Source organism: Lutra lutra, chromosome 10 (assembly GCF_902655055.1).
Source record: "Lutra lutra chromosome 10, mLutLut1.2, whole genome shotgun sequence".
Lineage (NCBI taxonomy): Eukaryota > Metazoa > Chordata > Mammalia > Carnivora > Mustelidae > Lutra > Lutra lutra.
Genome location: NC_062287.1, coordinates 13027838 through 13034754, shown reverse-complemented (window position 1 = coordinate 13034754; position 6917 = coordinate 13027838). Strand labels below are relative to the sequence as shown.

The 6917-nt window shown below is 37.4% G+C and overlaps 1 non-coding gene across 1 annotated transcript; it reads right to left on the bottom strand.

Moving 5' to 3' along the window:
- Positions 1 to 6188: 6188 nt before the first annotated feature.
- Positions 6189 to 6292, bottom strand: LOC125080226 (U6 spliceosomal RNA). The gene has a single exon (XR_007121259.1). It is a non-coding gene; the product is annotated as a U6 spliceosomal RNA (small nuclear RNA).
- Positions 6293 to 6917: the final 625 nt, after the last annotated feature.

The following is a 6917-nucleotide window of genomic DNA, read 5'->3' as shown; positions in this document are numbered from 1 at the left end:
GATTTCCAGGGTGCCTGGGTGGCTCAGTGGGTTAAGCCTCTGCTTTCAGCTCAGGTCATGATCTCAGGGTCCTGGGATCGAGGCCCGTATCGGGCTCTCTGCTCAGCAGGGAACCTGCTTCCTCCTCTCTCTCTGCCTGCCTCTCTGCCTACCTCTATGCTTACTTGTGATCTCTCTCTCTCTCTCTCTCTGTCAAATAAATAAATAAATAAATAAAATCTTAAAAAAAAAAAGAATCTGATTTTCAGATTTGCTACATTATTTGTTTCAAATATTCAGTATTCAACAAGAAATCACAAGGCATACAAAGAAGCAGGAAAGTAGGGGCGCCTGGGTGGCTCAGTGGGTTAAGCCGCTGCCTTCGGCTCAGGTCATGATCCCAGGTCCTGGGTTCGAGCCCCGCATGGGGCTTTCTGCTCAGCAGGGAGCCTGCTTCCTCCTCTCTCTCTGCCTGCCTCTCTGCTTACTTGTGATTTCTGTCTGTCAAATAAATAAATAAAATCTTAAAAAAAAAAAGAAGCAGGAAAGTATGGCCAACTTAAAGGAAAAATAAATAAACAAAGACTTACCCTAAAAAAGACTGATGGCAGATATACTAAACAAGTACTTTCAAGTAATTGTCTTAAAGATGCTCAAAGAGCTAAAGGAAATGTGGAGCAAGCGAAGAAAATGATGTATAAACAAAATGAAAGTATCAATAAAGAGATAAAAAACCTAAAAGGAAACCAAATGATATGGTTTTGCAGCTGAAAATTATAATAATTAAAATGAAAAAATTCACCAGAGGGAATGAAAGGCAAATGAACAGGCAGAAGAGAGAATCAGCGAACTTCAAGACAGTACAATGGATATTATCGAGTCTGAGGAACAGAAAGAAAAAAAGATTGAAGAAGGGTGAACAAGAGATCTGTGGGACATCAACAAGGAGACCACCACCATATGTATTGTGGGAATCCCGGGAGAGGAGAGAGAGAAAAGGGCACAGAAAATATTTAAAGAAATGATGGATGAAAACTTTCCAAATTTGATGAAAGGCATGAATATAAATATCCAAGAAGATCAATGATTTCCAAATAAGATGAACTCAGAGAGACCCACACGGAGATACATTATAAGCAAATTTCCAAAAGACAAAGAATCTGAAAAGCAACAAGAAAGAAGCAAATTTCTACATATAACGGATCCTTAATAAAATTATCAGCAGATTTCTCATCAGAAATTTTAGAGGCCAGAGGCAGTGGGCTGATATGTTCAAAGTGCTAAAGGAAAAACACCTGTTAACCAAGAATCCTGTATCTGATAAAATGATCCTTCAAAATTAAGGGAGAAATTAAGACATTACAGATGAACAAAAATTGAGGGACTGCATGACATCCAAATTTCTGCACCGCAAGAAATGCTCAAGGGAGTCTCGCAAGGTGAAATGAGAGGACAGTAAACAGTAACTCAAAGCCATAAGAAGAAATGAAAATCTCAATAGTTGTATATACATTGGCAGTTATAAAAGCTAGTATTATTGTAACAATGGCTTGTAAGTGCACTTTTTGTTTTCTCCCTGATTTAAGAGACTAATGTATTTAAAAGAATCATGAGTTCGTATTTTGGGGCACACAAGATATGAGGATGATGCAAAGGAGAGAGTTTTTGTTTTGTTGAAGTTATGCTCATATAAATTCAAATTACAATGTTATAACTTTAGGATGTTATATGTAATCCCTAGAATACCCACAAAGAAAATAGCTATAGAATATACACAAAAGGAAATAAGAAAGGAACTTAAAGATTTCATTACAAAAAAGCTATAAAGCATATAGAAAACAAGTAACAAAACGACAGAAGAAAGTCCTTCCATATGAGTAATCACTTTAACTACGAGTTGATTAAACTTGCCAACCTCAAGACAGAGACTTTTGCAGAATGGATAAAAACACATGATCCAATCATATGCTGTCTGTCTATAAGAGACTCATTTTACATCCAAAGACACAGATAGCTTAAAAATGAAAGGATGGAAAATGATATTCTATGCAAATAATAGCCAAAAGAGAGCAGGAGTAGCTATACTATTTTCAGACAAAATGGACTTTAAATCAAAGGAGAGTATAAGAGACAAGGACATTGTATATTAACAAAAATTTTAATACAGGAAGAAAATACAATTATAAACATTTAGTCACCTAATGAGAGACCATCAACATATATGAAGAAAACCGACAGAACTGAAGTGTGAAACAGTTACACAAGAAGAATTGGAGACTTAATACCCTACTCACAATAACAGATACAACAACCAGACAGGGGGCGTCTGGGTGGCTCAGTGCGTTAAAGCCTCTGCCTTCAGCCCAGGTCATGATCTCAGGGTCCTGGGATCAAGCTCTGTGTTGGGCTCTCTGCTCAGCAGGGAACCTGCTTCCTCCTCTCTCTCTGCCTGCCTCTCTGCCTACTTGTGATCTCTGTCTGTCAAATAAATAAATAAAATCTTAAAAAAAAAAAAAAGAACAACCAGACAGAAGGTAACTAAGGAAACAGAGGGCTTAAAAAAATGAACCCCTACCTTTAACAGACAAATACAGTGTGTTCTACCCAATGACAACATACATATTCTTCTCAAGTGCACATGGGACATTTTCCAGGATATGTGATATGTTAGACCACAAATTAAGTCTCAAAAGATTTTAAAGGACAGATATTATATAGAGTATCTTCTCTGACCACAATGAGATGAAGTTAGAATCAATAACAGATGAAAAAGTGGAAATTTTATGAAATTGTGGAAATTAAATAAAGTTTTAAATATCCAGTGAATCAAAGAATAAATCACAAGGGAAATTAGAAAATACTTAGAGATGAAAGCATAAAAAAGCAATGCACCCAAACTTGTGGGACACAGCAAAAAGAATGCTAAGGGGGAAATTTATAGCTGTAAATGCTTACATTAAAAAAAAAGAAATATCTCAAATCAGCAACCTAACTTTACAACTTAAGGAGCTAGCAAAAGAACAAACTAAATCCAAAGTGCAGAAGGAAGGAAATAATTAAGACCAGAGCAGAAATAAATGAAAGAGAAGAGAAAAACAATAGAAAAAAAAAATCAATAAACCCCAAAATTGGTTCTTTGAAAAAGTCAACATAATTGGCAAACTTTTAGCTAGGTGGACTGAGAAAAAAGAGATTCAAATTCTTAAAATTAAAAACGAAAGTGGGAATTACCAGAGAGTACTATCAACAGTTGCGCACCAATACTGGATAGCCTAGATGAAATGGAAAAAAGTCCTAGAAGCACAAAGCCTACCAAGACTGACTCAAAATGTATCAGACCCAAGTGTAAGACTTAAAACAATAAAACTGGTAGAAGGAAATATAGGAGAAATTTTCATGACTCTGGATTTGGCAATAATGTCTTGAATGTGACATCAAAGGGACAGGAGGCAAAAGAAAAAATAGACAATTGGAAGTAATGAAAATTAAAAATTTGTGCACCAGAAGACACCATCAACAGAGTAAAAAGGCAGCCCGCAGAATGGGAGAAAAATTTTGCCAATCATCTATCTGATAAAGGATTACTATCTAGATTTTCTAGAAAATTCCTAAACCTCAACAACAACAAATAACCTGATTCAAAATTAGGCAAAGGACTTGAATAGACATTTCTCCAGGGAAGATACGTAAATAACCAATAAGCCCCGTGAAAAGATGCTCAGTTGCACTAACCATCAAGGGAAATTCATATCAAAACTACAGTGAGACACCATCCCACACCCATTAGGATGACTACTATAAAAAATAAAAAAGAGAAACAAAAAGAAAAAGAAAACAATATATTGACAAGGATGCAGAGAAATTGGGACTCTTGTGCACTGTTGGTGGGAATGTGAAACTGTATAGCCATTGACTGCAGAAGAGTATAGCAGTGTTTCAAAAAAATAAAAAATAGGTTTACCATATGATCCGCAATTCCACCTCTGGATATACACCCAGAAGAATGGAAAGCAGGGTCTAGAAGAGATTTCGTTTCCTGCCTCCTCCTCAAAGTCTTGGGTACTCTACCATAACAAACTATAGAAATGACTTGAAATTATGGTCTTTGGAAGAGATGTTTTGTCTACCCATGTTCATAGCAGCATTGTTTACAATAGTTAAAACATAGAAGCAACTCATATGTCCTTCAGCAGATGAATGGGTTACTGAAATGTGACATATACACACATGGAATATTATTCAGCTTTAAAAAGGAAGGAAATTCTGTGATGTGCTACAACATAGACGTTCTTTGGAGACCCTGTGCTAAGTAAAACAAGCCAGTCACAAAAAGATAAATACTGCATAATTTCACTTACATGAAATACTTAGAGTTGTCAAAATCATAGAGACAGTAGAATGGTGGTTGCCAGGGACTGGAGAAAAGGGAGCGTGTGTGTTTAATGGGTATTAGAGTTTCTGTTTTACAAGATAGAAAGAGTTATGGGGATGGATGGTGATGACAGTTGCACAACATTATGAATGTATTTAGTATCACCGAGCTGTACACTTAAAATTGGTTAAGATGGTTAAATTTTGTATTATGCGTATTTTACTACAACAAGAAAATTGAATCACTTCTTGGTTTTTTGGCTAAGATCAAGTGCAACAAAAAAAATTTAAGGGGCACCTGGGTGGCTCAGTGGGTTAAAGCCTCTACCTTTGGCTCAGGTCATGATCCCGGGTTCCTGGGATTGAGCCCCACATCGGGCTCTCTGCTCAGCAGGGAGCCTGCTTCCTCCCTCTCTCTCTGCCTACTTGTGAACTCTGTCTGTCAAATAAATAAATAAAGTCTTCAAAAATTGTTTTGAAAAAAAAAAAACAAAAGGATGTGATAGCATTTGCTCACCCAGTAAAATACACTGACCATCCACCATCTGCCAGGCACTGGGAATAAGAATGAGCAATTCAGACATCATCCCAGTTTCTCACGAGGCTTCCAATCTAGAGGGTGTTACAGGCTGTTATGATAGAGCGGGCTTAGTGCCAAGTTCAGGTAGTGACGAGAGTCAAAGGAGAAGCCCTTAATCCAGTTTAAGGTGTCAGGAAATTCTTCCTGGAACTAGTAAGTGCCAGTGAGCTGAGGCGGGACAAGTAAGAGTTGGTTATACTAAGGATTTGGATTGGGGAAGAGGGAAGGTGTTCCAGGAGGAGTATGGAGGGACGGAATGTAGTTGGACTCAGCTGTATAAAGATACCCTTACTTTAATTTGCTTAAAACATGTGTTGGTCAAATCTTAAAGTTGGCCTTGAGCTCTACCATATAGATTTTGTGTCTTAAACTATTTCCCTAACCCAAAGTAGTAATGATTTTTTCCTCTGTGTTCTTCTAGAATATTACAGATTTAGTTCTGTATTTAGGTTTATGATTCATTTCAAATTAACTTTTTTTTTCTTGAAGATTTTATTTATTTGAGAGAGAGAGAGAGAGCGAGCACGAGCAGGGGAAGGAGCAGAGGGAGAGGGACAAGCAGACTCCCCGCTGAGCAGGGAGCCAGATGTGGGGCTCGATCCCAGGACCCTGAGATCATGACCTGAGCCAAAGGCAGATGCTTAACCCACTGAGCCACCCAGATGCCTCAAATTAACTTTTTTATATGGCATAAGATATACGTTGAGGTCCTTCCTTCCTTCCTTTGTTTGCTCTTTCATTTTTTTGTCCTTTTTCCCTCTTGCCCTTTCCCCCCATCCTCCCACCTTAGTATCCAACTGTCCAGCATAATTCATTGAAAAAACTTATGTTTTCCCACTGAATTGCCTTGGTACCTTTGTCAAAATCAGTTGCCCATATGTTGGGTATATCTCTGGACTCTTCTGTTCCACTGATCTATATATCTTTCCTTACCCCAATACCACACTGACAACGATCAATTATCGTAACTTTGTAGTAGGTCTTGAAATCAAGTAGTGTAAGTACTCCAACTTTCCCCTCCCCTCCATTTTAGATTTTCTGCATTTCTTTTAGAATTAGATAAGTGGTTTCTTAAAAGATCCTACTGGCCTTTTGATTAGGTATGCACTGAGAATCTAGAGATCATTTTGGGGATAATTAACATCTTAACAGTATTGAATATTCTGATCCTTGCATCTTCCTATTTATTTGGGCTCACATTATTTCTCTCAGCAATGTTACAGTTTTCAGCGTGTTAAGTCTTATACATATATATTTTTTTAAATATGGAAGCTTCATGAATTTGCGTGTTATCCTTGCACAGGGGCCATGCTAATCTCTGTATCATTCCAATTTTAGTATATGTGCTGCTGAAGTGAGCTCTAGGTCTTATACATATTTTGTTAATTTATCCCTGAGGATTGTTTTTTTTTAAAAATATTTTATTTATTTATTTGCAGAAAGAGAGATCACAAGTAGGCAGAGAGGCAGGCAGAGAGAGGAAGAGAAGCAGGCTACCCGTTGAGCAGAGAGCCCGATTCGGGGCTCCATCCCAGGACCCTGAGATCATGACTTGAGCTGAAGGTAGAGGCTTTAACCCACTGAGCCACCCAGGCGCCCCTCTGAGGATCATTTTTTATACTATTTTTCAGTTTCATTTTCCAGTTGTTTGTTGCTAATATGTAGAAATACAATTATTTTAAAAATACATTGGCCTTCTATCATGTCTTTGTTAACCTCATTTGTTAGTTCTAGTAGATTCTTTTGAATTTTTCTACAGAGATTATCTTGTTGATAAAGATAGTTTTATCATTTATTTCAAATCTGAGTGCCTCTTATTCCTTTTTATTGTCTTACTGCGCTGGCTAGGACTGCCTGTGTAATGTTGAATAGAAGTGCTGAGAGTTGACATCCTTGCTGTATTCTGACTTTAACAGGAAATCATTCAGTCTTTCACCACTAAGTATGATGTTAGCTGCAGGGGTTTAAGGTGCCCTTCTTTGGATTA